Genomic DNA, 20,271 nt, shown 5'->3' on the forward strand with positions numbered 1-20,271 from the left:
GTGACTTCTTTTGTGATTGGGTTACCTCCAGATCCATCCATTTGTCCAAGAATTTCATAAATTCATTGTTTTTAATAGCTGAGCAGTACTCCATTGTGTAAATGTACCACATTTTCTGTATCCATTCCTCTATTGAGGGACATCTGGATTCTTTCCAGCCTCTGGCTATTATAAATAAGGCTACTATGAACATTGTGGAGCATGTGTCCTTATTACCAGTTGGAAGATCTTCTGGGTATATGCCCAGAAGAGGTATTGCTGGATCCTCTGGTAGTACTATGTTCAATTTTCTGAGGAACCACCAAACTGATTTCCAGAGTGGTTGTACAAGCTAAAGCTAGCTTAATTAACGTTCCTTAGTCTGGATGGGACCAGTAGCCGAGCCATTGGACGATTAGTTTTCTAAGACATAAACAAGATTAAAGGCCAGCTTATCGCACCAGGCTTTAAGTATTCCATCTTGTCTGCTAGATTCTTTTCTGCCTTGCTCCAGTCACCACGTTCAGGTTGAGCTCACTGTTGCTACCCATGTTTTCCAAACACTTTGTGGGTGGGGCAGTACTTCAATGAACTAGTCAATGACTAAACTGTCTCCTTTACTATGACGATGACCCTGCCTCTAATCCTTTGCCAACCTCACAGATATACCAGCAATAGTCTCATGCTGCTCAAAGTGGGGGCGGGGGGGGGCACCAAGCTTGTTTTTTCTCTACAGTCAGCACTTTTGAACACTTGCCTTATCTCCTCTTTCCCCAAGTCAACTCAAATTCCGTCTTCTTCTAATTTTGTAAACCTTTCCCATTGTCTTTGTTGATTCTCCAAGGCAACATTTATACAATAATTGCTTTTCTCCTAGAGTACCGATGGATGTCTTCTCCAGCATGGCTGCCTTGGAATAGCCTGTCTCCTCTGTCTCCTTGCATAGTGGCTCAGGGGCTTGGCGTTTCAGGTTGAAGCCATGGATTTCTTAGGATCTATCCTTACAATGTTCAGAATGGCGTTTTGCAGACTCCTGGAAAAGACTTCAGTAAAAGCAGCCACAGGGGAGGTGGAGAGGCTAGGCTGTACTTTTCGTCTAAAGAATAACGAAAAATTTGCAACCATGATAGGCATCCGTAATTTTACTACAGAAGATTTGCTTTCTCTTTTAGATTATGATATCCCAAAACAAAATACTCAAGGAATGATTTTATATTACATCATTTTAAACAGACAATTTCAGCATAAAGACATTATACTGATGTTACGTGAAGTACAGATTGGGCTGATAAGATTTTTAAAATTAAAGCAATCTTCCTGTGTCACCACCACTAAATCATGTTCTCGGCAGCAGTTTTCTTATTTTCTTTATTTACTTTTTTTTTTTTTTTTAAGGTAAAGAGATTCCAATCTTCAAGCAAGTAGTTAATATTTCACTTTTATATCTCTAGCAACTGTCTCAGAGCTTGAGGCATGGTAACTTCCCAATAAATGTTTGTTGCATTGGACTGCTTTGCTCCTGGATTTTTAAGCTGACATGGCAAAGTTACTCACTTCCCTAATAGACTGGAAGGAAATGATGGGCAGCCTTATCAAGGGTGACCTCACCAGGAGGTGCTGGGGTAAAGGGCAGATAGACAGCCTCAAAACACAGGCGCTCAGGACAGTGCGTCTTCCTGTTCAGTAGATCATCCTTTTAGCAAAAGTCTATATCTGTGTTACTAACAGCAAACATCTTAGATTCCTTTTAATAATCCTTGCCTACTTGCCTACTTTGAAGGAAAAAGGATGAAACTAAGCGATTCTATGATGTCGATTTGCCTTCAGAGGATAGCTCAGCTAGTCAGAATCAGTAGTAAGAGCTGAATTATCTTTGTTCGCAACTTTCAATATCCTAAAACTAAAGCACCCCTTTAATCTTGGACACAGTTCACTGTTTGAAGCTGTGATCTCGTCTTCCTCTGTCAGTTACGAATCTGAGGCACTCTTGGCTGATGAAAGTGTTGCATAAGCAGAAGCACCGTTGTTGTTTATTGTGTAAGGTGAGACTCACTGCTGTAGTGTCTCTTGCCATGCTGCAGACAGAGAATTCCAGAATGTTAGTCGTAATGAGGTGTCTATTTTCTCATTTGTTTTAATCACAAGACAAGTTCCTGAGGTTTTGAATTATTTCTTAAACGTCTTCCATTTTTTTTAAATGTGTTATATAAAGACAGCCTTTTTCTCCCAAAGCCCTACTTGCTTTTGATATAAAATAATTTATTAAAATTATTGTAAACAGTTATTATGATTTTATAACCTATTGCCCTTTATTGTTAATATTAATAGCCAATGCTTGGCTAAATCTAATTTGTGAAGTTGAAATGTAGAAGAATTTCTATATATTCCCTGACTTGCTTACTAGAAGGTATTTGTTCCCCATTACAGAACTGGAAATTAGGGTGTCACTTTTAACAATAACTTGCCAAGGTCGTTTAAGGGAGTAGCCAGAGGACTATTACTATTTTGTGATCCATTCTTCCCGTTTCAAGATCTCTCTGCCTCTGGCATCTACCTTTAGTTTTCTCTTCTCCACATAAATGAAAATTTCAGGTTTTTACATTTAACAGACTGTGTGACCAGTTGGAATATCCTATCAGATATACCTCATTTTTCTAGACACTTGTTTTTAGCTATTTTTATATTGTTTTCACTTATCTTCAGGTCTTATATCAAGTTATTTCTTATATCCTTATATTCATAACTAGACAGAAAAATCACACATATATGGATTTTTTTCCTCCTCTCTCCCATGATCTGACCCCCAGGAGCACCAGAGGAACTCGGAAATAACTTGCTTTAAAACAAAACAAAACAAAACAAAACAAAACAAAAACAGGGTCTTTTCTTCCACTTGGCAGCCATTTTATTTCCCTCTTTTGAAGTGATGTAATACAAGAAAAAAATGGCTGCCTTTTGTTTATTTCCTTGTGCATTAGCATGCTGACCTCATCAAAGGTATTCACCAAAACACAGGTACCTTTAAGGAGCCAAACAATGATGATTCCACAGGAACTTTTTGTTTGCATTTTCATTTATGGCCCAAGGTTCTGTGTCTCTATATTGTAGAACAGAAGATGAACATGGGTGTTCTGGAGCAAACACTTGAAAATGGTGGCACTGGAAGTATATCCCAGTATTCCTTTCATGCTAAGAAACACATGACATGACATTTTCCAGATCAATACTAACCCTGCAAATAATATGAAAAAAACGTGAAAAATCATTTCACTTCAGAACTTATTTTTTTACTCACACTGACTTACTCTGCGTTTTTAAAGTTCAGCTGAGAAAATGTTTACGTTGTATTGTTTTCCTTTTAGAAAATAAGGGTTTATTGATTGTAGGTTGACATGTGTGCACATCAATAAGCTCATGAATGTATATGTACCTTCATTCTTTCTAAGTACTGACATGTTTACAAGGGCTATTACAGTGCACTGTATATCAATCTAATGGTGTAGGAAATGCATTTTTCTCATCATTTTATGATGCTTTTCATTTTTCCTTCCATGATCTTTGTGGAATTTTCATGTATTTGCCACCAGATAATTATTGATGTTTGTGAGTCAAAACCTTTCAAATACCAATTCAAGTTAGGCAGCCTATCAACCAAATAGTCCATAAAATATATGGAATTTTAAATCCAATTCCATCAGCTATGTAGGTTTTTGTCTGTCTGTCTGTTTGTTTGTTTGAAGATCCGTAATTGATCTTCAAGTTTTGAGACTTTAGTTATGGAAAGCTGGTATGACTGGATTCAGACATACATAGTATATATGTATTGAAACAGTATCAAAGCTTCCAAAGGTTCCCATTAATGTAGAGAAATCATCTCTGGAAGGACTTGTTAGCATTAAAATCAGATGAGGTAAACCATATGCCCCACTGAGGTAAGCTGTCTCAAATAAGTTACTGCGGTTTTAAGAATTAGTATGAGCCATCTGTTCTTTAACTTGAGATCTTTATTGTTCATTGTAGTCAGCTGTTCTAGGAATGTGTTGCCTTTTGAGAAGATAAATTAATCACCTACCTCATTTATATACTTCAATAAAGGGAGTCTAAGCCTCTCATCCTCGGTATCAAAAAGAATTGGTCTCTATTGGTATTCACATGTTGTATCTTTTAGTGATGGGGATTTTACTGGAAGAAATTTTGAGGGAATCAGCCTCTGGCCTTTTTGTGGGGGTTGGGGGAACCAAAAAAAAGAAATAGTTGCAATTGAAAGGTTAAAAAATGGTATGGCCAATTGGTTCATTCGATTGGATGGTATTTACAAATAGTACTTTCAGAAACATAAGATAGGAAATGGCATGAGCAAGTTTTTTTTTTTTTTTTTTTTGTTTTGATTTTTTAACTCTTACTTAAAATAAAATCTAGTTCCCCCCTTTTAAATGGCTGTTGAATCATTTTCAATAATAAAATCTAGCGTGGGGATTTCCCTAATCGCGCTCCATTAATGTCTTAGGGCAGTTCCCTTATCTGCTGTCTTTTTCCCCCTCGTAGAGTCAGCTGATAAAAATATCCATAGACACAGTGAAGTCAGTAGCAAGGCTGGCTTGCTCAGACAGAGCTCCATGTGATCACATCTAGGCAGCCTGGCTGAGGCTGATGCCGTGCAGCAAGGAGTAGGTAATGAGTCTTTGTGCGAGTGAAGCTCTTGTCTCGGAACAATAAAGCATATGGTACCAGCAATAAAACACGGGGCCGGGAAATGTAAGAAGATTCCACTGAACCAGGAAGAACTGTGCCTTCCGTGATGCTGACACGGACTGGAAAATGATAATCCATTTATTTTGGATTCTAATGAATAAAGACTGACTGCCCGGACTCGACTACAGCTGTTTGAACAGGTCGGTGATTTTTTTATAACCCCCCCCCCCAAAAAAAAAAAACCACTTCCTGATATTTGATTGCATTTAAATTAGGCTGGGCTGATGTATGTTTTTGCCTTAAACAAAAACTTTGAAAGGTATTTCAAATGTGTAATAGGAAAGGTGCACTTGAAGTGACCCAGCAAGATTCAATTTTTGATGGAGTCAAATAAACAGAAATGCTGATATTATTATTTTAAACTGAAAAGTTGTTTATTCTATTTAAAAATGTATAGGCCAGAAAATTTTAATTTAGTAATTTCTAATATCTGGTGTATGCAGAAATACATAAAGCCAAGTGACTAATAAATAGCAGGTATAAAAAAAGCTTCACTTTTTGTATGAAAAAATTCTATATTGCCTTAGTTTGTATTTCTTATAGAAGATGCTTCATTCAGAATTTGCCGATATTTTTCACTATCTTGCAAGGGTATTTATGTAAATTGTCTTAATATTTTTAAATAAAAAATTTTAAATGAAAAATGTCAATAATGTTATTTAAAAGTATTTCATACTTTAGTAAAATGTCCATGCTAATATTTATTTGCCTTTTACTTTCCATATTATGATTCTTTCCAGAAATGGAAAACACTTATAAAACCTTTTATATAATGGATATTAGTTATTAAAATATGAAGAAAAATAAATTAGCTTAATTTTAAGAAAATGACTGGGTCAACCCTATGATGATCAGAATTCCTACTGGCTCAATAGTTCAGAAAAGGAAAATATGTATGTCTTTGTGGATATTTATAAAATATATACATACATAATATTTACCAAAAAATAAGTGGCTCTTGAGTTTATAAGTAATACAGAAGTTTGTATTTCAAATGGACAGATTGCTGAGATAGGAAATCAAAGCCAAGATAACAAATAATAAATAGCTCAGCGCTCAAATTCATTGGGAAAGAAAGACAGGCATGTCTCTGAGGTGACTCTTCGAATTTAAATACGAAGTCTAACTTTGCTCTACGTTTTCACTGCTCTGTCCTTTAAAAGCATCCTGGGATGTAAAATCTTTACAATTAGTTTTTGGGTACCATTTTAGATGATGATCTCCAAGGCACTTGGGCACATTTAACATTTTCAAGATTACTAAAATGACTGCATCTAATGTGTATCGTGCCTAATGTAAATTGATGTCTGTAAGTTGTTGTTTAAACCACCACAACAAAAACATCCCATATGTCTGATTATGCATACGATACATATTCCACTTTAAAAAAAAAAAAAAAAGAGCTATGTCTCCAAAACAAGAGAAGTTAATGACAATTTTAAATTGGCCTTCCGCACGTATTTAAATGAAGTATTTGACTATTTGGGTTTCCTTGGTTACCAGAGTCGCTGCAGACAGCTTCTTATGGTGGGGGAGACCGTAAACAAGTAGCGCAGGACTGAAACAACCGCTAAAATCTTTTACCCATTAATGGACATCGCGGGTGCGATGTTGACAGCCTGGTGAAGCATGCCCACTCCCCACTGCGGGTCCGGGTGCGCCAGGATGCAGGTACCCTGGGCGAACCGCAGCTCCACAATTCCTTACCCAGCATTCCGCTTTGGTTGCTGGAGCCCTGCCTGAACCTTATGCAAATGAGAGCAGCACAGGCTTTGACTGCAGAAGAGGAGGGGGCAGAAGGGAGTTCAGAGGTCACGGGGCTGGCTGAAAGCTGGATCAGTTGCCTGAAAATAAAAGATGTATCCTGGGCTTCTGCAGCCGTGTTTTGCTGCAGTTAAAGGAAGTGTGCTTTATTTCTGAAGATTTTACAGCGTGTGCCGTGGGCCGTAGTCATTTAAAGTGCGTGCAGGTACGATGACATTTCCTGATGCGCCTCATTTTATTTCTGTTAAAGACACTGATGGTGATTGGTTATTTAAATTCACTGTGGCAGTTGGCAGGCTGTTGCTGGTTTTCAAGCTCTCCTTTGCTAGTTTCCTCTTCTTCTTCTGATTGTTATTCTTTTTTCCCTCCTGCTTCACTATTTTTTGGGGGTTTTGTTCTGACTGAGTATTTCATGAGAGAAACAGTTGGATCTGGGCTCCTAAATAAGTCCCCCTTTGGGTATGTGTTCATTTTGGACAGCTACCTGGTTGAAATAGCTAGATAAATATTAACACTTAAATCTTTCAGTAAATTATGATTTTTTTTTTACATTTTTAAAGATATATATTTTAAAGATGTACTGAGTTCCAGCCAAAGATTTTTGTGAGGTATGTGGGATTAAATAATGGAATTCTTTTGTTTGTAGCTGAAAAGCACTAGAGGATAATTTTAAGAAGTTAACATTTTTATATTAGAACGGGATTTGGTTTGGAGAATTTTCGTTCTCAGTTGCATTGTTAAAAATATTACTAGAGAAGTGATTATTTTTTTGCTTTAAAATCCTTCAATACCTTTGGTTTTTTTTAAATTGTTATTAAATGTCTTTGAATTTTTTCAGACAGTGTTAAATTTTACATCCCCAACTTCCTATGACTTTTTCTTTCAGTTAAATCAGGATTCTAAAGAGATCCTTGTAAATCTCATGTCAGGATGAAGACTCCCTCCCCCAACTAATATCACACTTTTGTAGACTGTGTGATTACATCATAGTAAATCTGTCCTACACTAAACAAGTGTGTACTCACACTCATTGTTCACACTGCTTTTTTAATTTTCACATCAAGTAAACTGAGACAGCACAATTCAACTGTTTACCCACATCATTAAAAAAATATAAATGTAACAATTCAGCAGTTTCAATGTTAATGAGGAAAGTATGATGTTATTTTCATTTGCATTGACTGTGCCTCTGTCTGCTTTACAGATTTTGTGTGTGTGTGTGTGTGTGTGTGTGTGTGTGTGTGTTTTAGAAAGGATGTAGGCACAAAATAGGTATTTAGTCATGAGATTACTGCTTTATGGGTCTGTATTTATAGATGTTTTAAAATGAAATTTATTAAGCTTACATGTAAGGAACTAGTACATAGTAGGAAGATTTAATTACTTTCTTTACACTTAGAATAGGGAGTCATTTTATTATAATGATTAAAATGGGGGCAGTTCGGCAACAGCATCTTTCCTCTGAAATGAAGAGCTGTTTGAGGGAGGAGACCAAGGCAGAAGTGTGTGGACATTTAATCAGTGAAGGACAGTTATTTCAAATATTTATGACATTCACTTGGTAGTGGTTATTCATTGCCAGGCTCGACTCTATCACTCTTTGGGGACATTATGACATTTATCCAGGACACTAAGTTGAGTTTATGAGATAGAATTTGTGTTTTGTGTTTTTAAGACTGCAAAAATTTCAGGGTTTTCTTTCTTTCTTTTTTTTTTTTTTCTGAACATTTCTTGTGACACCTTCAGTGACATAGGCTACAGGAAATATATTTTAAATAAATTACTTCTTTTTTTTTGTTGTTGTTGGATAGAAAATGCTGGTCTCTGATTTTAGCATTATTTGCAGATATTTATGAAAATTACTAAACATTCCATGTATACACGTATGTATTCTATGTACTATAGTGCACTTTATATCTCTGTTATATTATATATATTATGAATCAAGAAGCTAAACAGAATTCTTTAGACTGTTATATTTAATTCATAATTTAAAAATACTTCTGTTCACTTATATAGTGCCAGTAGTTTGTGCCTGCTCACCCTATGTGTGTGCTAGGCATAAAAAAGAAATGAGGTTAATATTAATATAGGCAGTGCAATACTTTTTAACTTTGGGCATGTAGCAGCTACCAGCGAGCATATTTTGAATATAGAAATAAAAACACAGAGTGGGCAAAGAAATAGAGCCCATGAAGGGTCTTAGAGAAAACATGATAATAGATATGTATGGAATAAAGAGAATTGTTGTGCTTCTGTGAGCCACAAGAGAGCTATTTATGTCCTGAAGCTAATTTATGGCTTTGAATATCCTGGCTAATTTATGTCTCAATGCAAATTCACTCCAAACTTTGAAGTCTTTTTGCATTGGCTTAATCCATTCTACATCCATACAGATCCCAGCAGCTTGGATGAAGTATGCTCATGTTCTGGGTTTCTAAACATATGTAGAAAAAATATCTTTATGTAAATATAATTCAAATTAACCTCGGAGAGTAAAAGTAAATATTGTGATACAAACGCAAACTCTCGGGGGCAGATAGGTAGCCGGTAAAAAGAAACACTGCTATATCTGACTTCAAAGAAATCTTTTGGGATTTTTTTTTTTCAAAACCAAAATCCTACCTTCTGATTCCAAGCTTGTCATTGTCATCATTTGAAACTAGAGACCATATTGTAGGCTTGAAAACAATTTTATGGCAAACAGATCCAGATTATGAGCATGGAGCAGAGTCTGAAATCTACGAATAACTATTGTCATTTCAAAATCAAGTGTGTAGGTTTTCAGTCTTATTACCACTGTATTTGTCTGTCTTCTGAACTTCTGTACCCTACCAAACAGGAGGACAAAGTGACTTTTAACACCAACAGGGAAATGTTGAAAATTGTTACTGAGTATTCAAAGAGACCACATTATTTTAACATGGCAGTTCTTAAGAAGCAATCAAAGCAGGAGATTGCCTTTTGATTGCTTCTTCTAGAATTAAATAAAATTGAATCATTTTTGTTGAAAAATAAAAGCTCAACGCAATTATAAAGTGGTTTTATTAGAACTGTAGCAATAGTATAGTGATGCCTTATGCAGATGGAGATAATCACAGCATAAAGAGTATTTTCCAAATAGCAGAAGTGTATAGCTCTCAGGGTCAGTTTTTAATGCTAATAACTTTCATGGAAACAAACATAATATACATCATTCTACCTTGTGGATTAAAGTGGAAATCAATATTTTCTTCCTGATATCAGGGCCACTAATTCACCTTTAAAAAAAAATTATTTGCCTACTGTGAAAAAGTAGGGTCTTAGTAGTATATGCGTATATGCTTGTCATAGATACGCTTTTTATCCTTTTAAGGATTTTATTGTTTTTTTTTTACTTGCTTAATTTTTATTTGAAACATGATAATTATTCTATAAGGAAACTATTCAAAATTGAATTTTCTAATCCATCTGATCAATTTCTTCATGATTTTACATTAAATTCTCAATCACAGAGACATTGCTGAGGAAGGAAAGGAAATTAACATGTCACCATACTCACGTCTGATGTACTGATCCTTACATACACACATGAACACGCACACACATTTACATGAGTGTGCTCACAGACACACATGCACACATGTTCATGTGATTGCACATACATACTCACACAGGAGTGTGATAACATGCACACATACACACTCATACATGAGTGTACCCACAGGTACACGTACACACATGTGTGCACACACATATGCATACACATACACACATAGGAGTGTAGCAACATGTACACACATATACATGAGTGTGCTCACAGGTACATACACATGTACACACATGTACATGTACACACAAACACACACATACTGTGACAACATACACACACACTCATATAAATGAGTATGCCCTCAGGTACACACACATGCACACACACACACACTCATGTATATACACACACACACACACACAGGAGTTTGACAACATGCAACACATTCATATATATGAGTGTGCCCACAGGTACACACATATGCACACACACATACATATGTATAGACACATACAAACACACACATAGGAGTGTGACAACATACACACACACACTCATATAAATGAGTGTGCTCACATGCACACACACACAAAATTTGTTTTTATTTTGTCCTCAGAGTACTCACTTGAACTTCAAGTAAATGAGAAATTACTCCTGTTGTTATAAGAAGACTGCCATATTAGACTATTGACAATAATTTGGCAGTGCTTTATATCTAATAGGGAATTTATATCTAATAGGGAAATGAGAACTCTTAAGTACATTATAAAATAGACCCATTTAATGTCATTCACTAATTATTAGAGCCAGGTACACCAGGAACTGTATTCTCCAAGCATGGTTGTACATTCACAGAGTCCTTACTAATGGGACAGTGGAAGTAGCTTTGTCTCCATGCAAGCTTAGGAATCCATACATGCATTGAGTTGTCCTTACACATATCCATGGTTCACATTGTTCCCAGGCCCAGAGAGCATATGACAGCATGTCATGATCTGGTACATTTGAAAACATACTACAGGTAAAGCAGAATATGGATTATGGTTCTTAATACTACTTTTGTAAATATGTAAATACACTCTGAAGAACTGTGTAAATCTGAAGGAATATTGATTTCATGAGTTTAGTTTGGAAAGAAACGTTTTATGAGTGAGAACAAGCCTGGTGGTGGTGGCACACACCTATAATCCCAGCACTCAGAAACAGAGGTGAGTGGATCTCTGAGTTTAAGGCCAGCCTGGTCTATAGAGCAAGTTCTAGGACAGCCAGGGATACACAGAAAAACCCTGTCTTGAAAGGGGCTGGGAGTACAAGGATAAAGTATCTGGAAATAGTTCTGTATGTTATAGGCTTTTTTCCCCTCTCTCTTTCTTACTTTATTTGGTTGGTTTTTATTTTTAAACAGTACAGCCCAGAGTGTCCCAAACTCACTATGTAGCTCAGGCTGGCCTGGAGCCTTTCGAGGTCCTTCTGTTTCAGTCTCAGTGTCCCAGACAGATGCTGGAATTACAGCTGTGCACCGCCACGCCCAGTTTCTGATCTGCTTTTCTTTTTCTTTCTTTTTGTTTTTGTTTTTGTTTTTGTTTTTGTTTTTCGAGACAGGGTTTCTCTGTGTAGCCCAGGCTGTCCTGGAACTCACTTTGTAGACCAGGCTGGCCTCGAACTCAGAAATCCACCTGCCTCTGCCTCCCAAGTGCTGGGATTAAAGGCATGCGCCACCACGCCCGGCCTGATCTGCTTTTCAATATCAACATTTGAAAGGGACCAAGAAATCCTGCTTTAAAATCTGAGTGGTTTGTTTAAGACAAGAACATGTAAATACAGGAAAACCCAAAACATGTTTAGAAAATACAGTATGTAATACTGCATTCTGTGACCTTACTAGGTAAGTGTCTTTCTTATATTGTTGATTTTATGTGATTTCAGTCCCATATCATGGGATGGGCAGAGACTGAACAAGAACGCGGCTGAGAGTGTAGATTCAAGTGCCAACATGGATGTGAAATTTCTGCAACTATTACTAACCACTTCCCAAAGCAAAAATTGTTCTGGATCTCCACTGAAAGTCATACCTAAGTCACACTAAGAGCCAATGCCTTGAATTCTAAGGAGAACAGTAGAGGGAGGCAGCCATTATGGCTATCGAGGTTCAAATGACACGTGACTTTGTAGATACCTCAAATCTCCAAGCATCTGCAGGTGTGCTGAAACCATGTGTAGAGCTATTTTTAGAGCCTTTACAGGCTTTCCAATTTTCCCCTTTGCTGTAGCATTTTCCCTTGCTTTGTGTTGTTAAGATGTTACTTTCTCACCTCAGCTCCTCTCAGATAAGTCCACTGCATCTGAAGACTCGGAAATTCATTCATTATTTTTAGTACAGACAGAGCTCGGCACATCTTAGGTTTCACCTGATGACACAGGAGTACTAATTTGTTTGCTCAATGAAATGACCTATATGTCACAGGCTCATGGCGATTTTAAATGTCTCATGAATTGTAATGTTGTTTAAGCCTTGCTTGATTTGATTGAATCACAGAGGTCTTCAAATGAGATTCAGAAAATTCATCTACGTTCTTTTGTTATAAATAATTTTAGTAGGATGGATAGAAGTGCCTTTTCTGATCAATATCATGACTCTGCTTCTTTGGAACTTGTTTTAAGCGGGGGAAGTTCCAAACCCCAGTTTTCATCTCTGAAAAGACACTGATGACTTTGGTGTGACTTGTGGTTGCTTTCATAGACCAGTTTTAACTGGTACTGGTTGGACATTTAGTTAAATATCAAAACCCAGGTATTAAACCTTACCACAGAGATTACATCTGTGAATTGCTGCCTAATGCAATGTCAGCTTCAGGTTGAATGCCAACTGCTCTTTGCTTTAGAGAATAAACAGCCATGTCTTGCCTAGGGTGGTGATTCATTTTAAAGAACGTGCGAAGTTATCTTTCTTACGAATCCTAAGTTTTGAAATTTCCTTTATTTTTCTGTGCCTTGTGGATGGGTGTGGTTGTGAGGCGTGGTCTTGTCTCTCTCTCTCTCTCTCTCTCTCTCTCTCTCTCTCTCTCTCTCTCTCTCTCTCTCTCTCTCGTGCCCTTTGCAGGATGCTTTATGAGGAAAATGGTGCCGTGGTTTTTACATTCTTTTCCTTCACATTAGTCTGATGGTTCCGCCAAGGAAAACGTTACCAGAGCTCTCCTAAGTACCCTTCAGCTACACTGCTTCGTCTATTTTATTATTCAGTCAGAAACTTTCTAAAGACAGAGAAAACTTCAAGTGCTAAGTAGGAGAGACAGGGTTAGATTTCATGGCCACTGTAATAGTGATTCCTCCAAGTCTGCATGGTCCTTTTATTCTTTTTAATGTGCTTCGTCTCCACAGTGGTTCAAGACATTAGGCTAAGTACTGGTTTTTAAGTCCTAATAGCAAGCATAGAAAATAACATTTTCATTGTCTTTACTTGAGACTTTTTTTTTCTGTTAGATGGGAAAATGAGTGTATAACAGGCCGATGAACATTTTTCAACAAGTTTAGAAGCCTCTCCTTTTCTTAATTGGTTTTCTCTTCCCTCACTAATGAGAAAGAAACAAAACAAAACAAAACAAAACAAAACAAACAAACAAAAAACCCACCAAACACCCTAAAAATTGGCCTTGGAGAAAGAGTTTTGACTCTTGGGCTGGCATGTAATCAATTAAACTACTTTTCCCAATAAACAGACGGTCAGTTATTAAGGGCAAAGCTGTTAAAAAGCCATGGTCTGGCTTTCCTGCAGGAATGCCAACCTCAATGGCACATAGCAGCATGGGGGAGCCTCTAAGGTGTGTGTCCCAGGCCCAGCCAGACAAAATTCCTTTGTCGTTCAACAAAACAAGTCAGTTTAGCCATTCAGTCTGTGCACTGAGGAGGAAGAGAATGTGCAGAGTTAGGTAGCACTTCTTACTCAGAGGCCACAGCCTTTGTCACTTAGCTGCAAGCCATGGAGGAGACTGCCCTAGAGCCTCTTACTCAAGTGGTCATACCCCTTATCTTGATAGACGTGGAAACTACACCTGGCAAGGAGCACGTTTACATTTATACCATTTGTTAGTAGCTGACCCAGATATGATAGTACGCGTCCCGAGCAAGCACTGGAATACATATTAGTCCGTGGCAACTTGTACATTCAAATATGATCCAGCGTCAGGTGAGTCCAGCAGCTGCAATAGTGTCAGACTCACTCAGGTCACATCAGTGCAGAACAGTCATTTAAACCCAGTTTGCTATGGGCCAAGAAATATTTTTCAAAGAACAACAGGCTCTATCATAAAATTTTGAGCTAAGGAACTATAGAGATGTCTGAAAACTTGATATCTTTTATTAAAGCTATGTGGTAGGGTTTGAGGCAAGGTTTGGGGGAAAAGGGTACAAGTCACCCACTAGCTTTGTAGTGAATACTCAGTGAATTCTCATTAGAACTACTATGTTTGAAACAGGGCAATATAGCCATCTTTTAGGAAAGGCAGATGTTTGGGGAAACATACTCCAACCTAGAACATTCCTGTCACCCAGCCACAAACTTATAGGTTGGCAGACTGATAAACACCAGTTTAGGTGGTTGTTAAAGAATGCCTCGAGGCTGCCGGGCGTGGTGGCGCACGCCTTTAATCCCGGCGCTTGGGAGGCAGAGGTGGGCAGATTTCTGTGTTTGAGGCCAGCCTGGTCTACCAAGTGAGTTCCAGGACAGCCAGGGCTATACAGAGAAACCCTGTCTCAAACAAACAAACAAAGAAAAAGAATGCTGTGGGGCAGGATGGAGAACAAAAAATTGCAAGGGATATTCTTAAAGATACGTCAGGCTCTTTTCATGCATGCCAGAGAATATGAGGCTGTAGTGCTGGGGGTAGCCCAGTGTACAGCACTTGCTTAGCATCCTGAAGCACTACATTTGATCCCTAGCTCCTCCTCCAAAACAAGGCAGCTCAGAGCTTGTGTTTTAACTTGGATAACCCACTCATCTGGGAAAGCAAATGGAGCCAACAGATCCTCAAAGTTCTTTTGACTCCGCGAACCAGTGTGCTCAAGTGAATCATTCCTCCAGGTTCTTTATTCACCAAAGTGGAGGGGAAGCGAGCTAATAGCCAGAGAAGAGCTTCCTAGACTCAGATCCCATAAACAGATGCCATATATGTTTGTGCTTTTGTGCATTTTTCCTCTGGGTGTTGGGGGGGAAGGGTCTATTGCTTTCATCTCCTTAAACTTCAAATTATCAGATGGCAAAGATGTTGATATTCACTGCGTAAGAATGAAGATAAAATCTTTAACTCAAAGTCACAGACGTCTCCGACTGGGGGGATTCATACCTCACTGGGGAATCCCATAACCATTTCTCCAACAAAAATATTTATTAGTCAGGATTGCTGCCAGGGTTCTTGGCTTCCACAGACACCTGGACAAGAGAGGCATTGGCTGACTTCTGTTTCTCCCACTGGCAACCCACCAGCAGCATTTTTCACATTGGTAGTGCCCCACAGAAACACCTACAGGGCTTCACCTTGTGAAATCTGTGCCAACCCTGCTCCTCTTGGCAGCAAATGAGCTGCTTTCTTGCCAAATGGGCTTAGGCAGAAATGGCCCTAGGACTGGGGAAGAAGATAATTTTACTTTCTTAGGGGAACACATACATCTTCTCAATACGTATAGAATGATACATTTCCAAGGTGTTCTCATGCTTCCATCGTGTTCACTGATTAATGGCCTGCAATGGCAGCACATCTACTGATAAAACCGATATGTTGTTCTTGAAGAAGCATTCCACATGTGCACGTGTGTGCTTTCTCTCTTTCAATGAAGCTGCATGCGCTGTAGTCACCTTACTGAAGTTTATTGGAAAAGTAGAAAAGAGCATGATGCAGAAATACTCTTGAGTTCTTAACCCAGATTACTAAAAATCCTTAACTAAGTAGCTAATTGGGTGTCTCATAGCACACAGCATAAGAAATGAGAATATCCTTCATTTTTCCCTAATCCTTTATGCAACTGTGTTTGCCTTACATTTTCCTAGCTTACAGATGTTGTACTTTTAAAAGGAACAACAACAACAACAACAAAAAACCTTGAAGAAGATGGAAAGAAATATTGTTAATCAGTAAGCAAAATAAATAAATAAATAAATAAATAAATAAATAAATAAATAAATAAAACAAAACAAGCATGGAAACACAGAGCTTCTCCACTGTGTTCACAACATAGAAGCATCCGTAGAGGATGTTTTGAAGCCAGGAGATGGCACCAAGAAAAGGTCTTCAAAATGACACTCAGCATTTGAGTAGTGACATCACAGAAGGGTGATGGCACCTAATTCTTGGTATTGAAGAAGTGATTTTTGCCTTGTAGGGATCTCAGGTCTGCAGACCACTTTAAAAAGTATGAGAGTCTGGTAAATAGGGAAAAGCAAGATGCAAACAAAGAAAATTTCCAAATGAAAGGCTTTGAAAAGAAGCACAAAGAACTTTGCAGTAATTTCATTTTAGAGGGACAACTGATTAAATAATGATGGTTTTATTTAAAAGAAACTGAGGACTTTAGTGATTCTTTTTATTAATATGATCATGTCAGGGCAGAACATCAGAAATTAGACATAGTTTAAAAAATTAGGCATGAAAAGGATTTCATACAAACTTGCAGTTAAAAAGTTATCCACATATTTAGGAACATTTAATTAACAATTGATTGCCCCAAAGGATAAAGGTAATATATACTATGAAATTTATAACTGAGTTCTCTTTTCTTTAATGTTACGTCAAACCTCCACTGTCAACTGGATGACCGAGAACTGGGATCCAGTGGGCAACTTGGCTGCTGATGTGTCCTTGCGGCTCCAGGGACTCCTTACAGGCTTGGCCCACCTTCTCTCACAAAGGAGCCTCTCTCCAGTGTGTACATCAGTCTGTACCTGTGGTGGCTCTCGACTCATTCTTTGAACTTGGTGAGGCAACCAGAAGAAACCTTAAAAAAATCACCTCCCATCCTGGGTCAAGTTAAAGGACAGAAATCTCGTTGTGCATAAGACTTCATCCAGACCCTGGTATTTTCTGTACCAATGAAGTAAAGCAAGCAAGCCTCCTCACACTCACATGATCAAGTTCATTGCAAAGAACTTGGTCAAAGTGTCTAAGCATTTTGAATTTTTGAAGAATTTGTTAAAAGAATGCAAAAACAAACAAACAAACAAACAAACAAACCCAATCATGATTGTTTTATTCTTTGACAAGTCCACACACACACACACACACACACACACACACACACATACACACACACACCCTCACGATGCCCTCATTTACACACTGTGAAGCAGATATTATGACTGGCTTTCTCAATACTGCTGCATAAAAAAGAAGGAGGATTTCTTTTACTAATCTTACGTTAACTTTCCCTTTTAAATTGTTTACAGAATTATTAGTACAGAGATTAACCCACTTCCCCAGGCAAACATGAACAAGGAATTTCTAGATGGCTGCTATTGTTTCTGGGGAAACGCTCTCTAAATATTAACCATGTGCCTATCACTTTCATGCAGTAAAGACTGAATAGGTGACATGAACCTATTGTTCCTGGTACACTGCTTCTCTGTCTAGGAGAAAGAGCTCGCACCATAAAGCAATGTTTCTCAATCTGTGGGTCTCGCCTGCTTTGAGGTCAAACAACCCTTTCACAGGTTTGGCATATCAGATATCCTATATATCGGGTATTTACATTATGAATCAGAGCAATGGCAAATTTACAGTAATGAAGAAACAACGAAAGAAATTCATGGTTGGAGGTCACCACACATGCGGAACGGTATTGCAACGTCCCGGTATTAGGGAGGTGGAGAACCGATGCTGTAAAGAGACAGTTGCGAAGCCAGTGTAACATCAAAGGGTTTCCTCCTTTAGTGTCCAGCAGGCCTGTCTGACCTTGACTGACCAGTCCCACTCAACCTCTTCATTTCCCCCATTGTTCAGTGGATTTGTGATTCAGCCTAGTGAGCTGGCTTTCTTTTCTTTTCAGATGGATTTTTACCTGGTATAGCTCCAGTTTCCTGTTTTGATTTCTTTTTGTTAATTACACATTAAGTTTAACTTCCTTATCAGGAGCAATTAGGATTGTCAGATTAAAATGCAGACTGTTCAGTTAAGTTGAATTTCATATAAGCAAAAAAAAAAAATTAGCTATAAGTATGTTTGAAATGTCATCCATTTCTCTTTTTTATTCTGAAATTCAAATAGAACTGGGTGAAGTACATTTTTATTTACTCAATCTGGCAATATAAAATTTTATAGTGGCAGCTGGGTGGTGGCGGCGCACGCCTTTAATCCCAGCACTTGGGAGGCAGAGGCAGGTGGATTTCTGAGTTTGAAGCCAGCCTGGTCTACAAAGTGAGTTCCAGGACAGCCAGGGCTACACAGAGAAAACCCCGTCTCAAAAACAACAAAAACAAACAAACAAACAAACAAACAAAATTTTATAGTGGCAGCTGGGTGGTGGCGGCGCACCTTTAATCCCAGCACTTGGGAGGCAGAGGCAGGTGGATTTCTGAGTTTGAAGACAGCCTGGTCTACAAAGTGAATTCCAGGACAGGCAGGGCTACACAGAGAAACCCCATCTCGAAAACTAAACAAAACAAAAACAAACAAACAAAAATTTATAGTGGCACATTTGCAGATCACATAACCTGATCCTCATTTGAATGGGGATTATTTATTTATCGTTAAGGTATATTCTGTTCCTTTCCTCTGGTCTTCCCACTTTCTTACGTAAGTAAATCAGAAATATATTAAAGGAATAACACTTTTTCATCATCATTATTTCAGAGCGTTTTTTTCATCAATGTGTTCAGAGATGTCCGAGCAATGCTTATATCTAATAAAATATGAGATAAATAGCTTACACATGATCAGGCCTATCACAGCAATTCCCTAGTCCCTGGTACCAAGTTCTGTCTTACTTTGGGTTTCCATTGCAATGAAGAGACACCATGACCAAGGCAACTCTTATAAAGGAAAAATTTACTTGGGGTCGGCTCACAGTTTTAGAGGTTCAATCCATTATCATGGCAGGAAGTATGGCAACTCCTGAAGAAGGAGTTGAGAGTTATGCGTCTTGATCTAAAAGGAACCAGGAGAAACTCTCTTCCACAATGGGCAGAACCTGAGCATAGGATCTCAAAGCCCACCCCCAAAGTGACACACTTCCAACAAGGCCATAGCTCCTAAGAGTGCCACTTCCCATCAACCAAGCATATTCAAACCACCGCATTTACATAACTTAAGAACAGCATGCTAGCAAGCATGGTTGTTAATGCTTTAACATAAAGTAGTTCTTAATTAGACTTGGCAACAAAAATAAGGGGTTGTTGTTGGATATGATAGCACGACACTTTGACTACAGCACTTGGGAAGCAAAGGCAGGTGGATCTGCGAGTTCCAAGCCAGCCTGACCTAATGGTTCCAGGTCAGCCAAAACTATCCAGTGAGACCTTGTGTCAAATAGAGAAGGTGTAGATAAAAAGAATGGAGTCCTAGTCTAAGAATCTGGTCACATAAATTCCAGAAGTTTGTTGATAAATGAAAAGAAATAAGATGAACCTTTCTTAGATAACAGAGAACACTGGCTTTGAAATGGACTAGAGTTCCACAAGCCCTGGGTGAGATTCTCTGGAGGAGCCAGTTGATCAAGAAATTGTCTGACTAACAGGCAAAAATACCTGAACCAGGAGAGAACAAAAATTAATCAGTTTTTAGAACATTGAATTGAAGCTGTGAGACTGCAGACAGGTTGCCTACCATGGACGGCAACAGGAAAGTGTAGCAAAAATATCAGACTTAATGCTCTGGTGTCTCTGTGTCTTACATCTTGGTTTTCTGCATCTCATCTTATAGTGTGTAAACCAGTCCAGGATTTTTCAGAGGTGTGACCTGTTTGTGTTCAGCTTATCATTGTCTTGCACATTACTCTTACCCGGGGGGACATTTTGATGTCAGTTTCATCTAATTTTGATATTCATCTAATCAAACATGCCAGCTGTTGTCAGAGGTCATGGAACAGTGAGTCATGTGAGCATTTGTTCTTCTTCCTGGAGCTTGCAGTCCTTGAGGCAAGCAGACATGACATAGTAACTAAAGCTTCGAACTCACCGGATTTCATTCAGTCTGCACATGTGTCCCCTGTAGACCTGTGACATGGAAGGTACTGTAGAGCACCAGTAAGGAAAACAAAGAACC

At 38.2% G+C, this 20,271-nt stretch overlaps 1 protein-coding gene across 4 annotated transcripts in view; it reads left to right on the top strand.

Moving 5' to 3' along the window:
• Window positions 1-20,271, top strand: part of Csrnp3 (cysteine and serine rich nuclear protein 3) — a 184,103-nt gene that overhangs the window by 83,073 nt on the left and 80,759 nt on the right. Inside the window, exon 1 of one of the 4 annotated variants that reach the window (XM_021193094.2) lies at window positions 4,622-4,871. The exons of 2 other annotated variants lie outside the window; for them this stretch is intronic. The gene's annotated coding sequence lies outside the window, so the exon portion shown is untranslated. Of the gene's footprint in view, window positions 1-4,621; window positions 4,872-6,376; window positions 6,701-20,271 lie in introns of those variants that run through there. One more of the 4 variants, XM_021193095.2, reaches the window with a different exon arrangement.

Source organism: Mus pahari, chromosome 3 (assembly GCF_900095145.1).
Source record: "Mus pahari chromosome 3, PAHARI_EIJ_v1.1, whole genome shotgun sequence".
NCBI classification, from domain to species: Eukaryota; Metazoa; Chordata; class Mammalia; order Rodentia; family Muridae; genus Mus; species Mus pahari.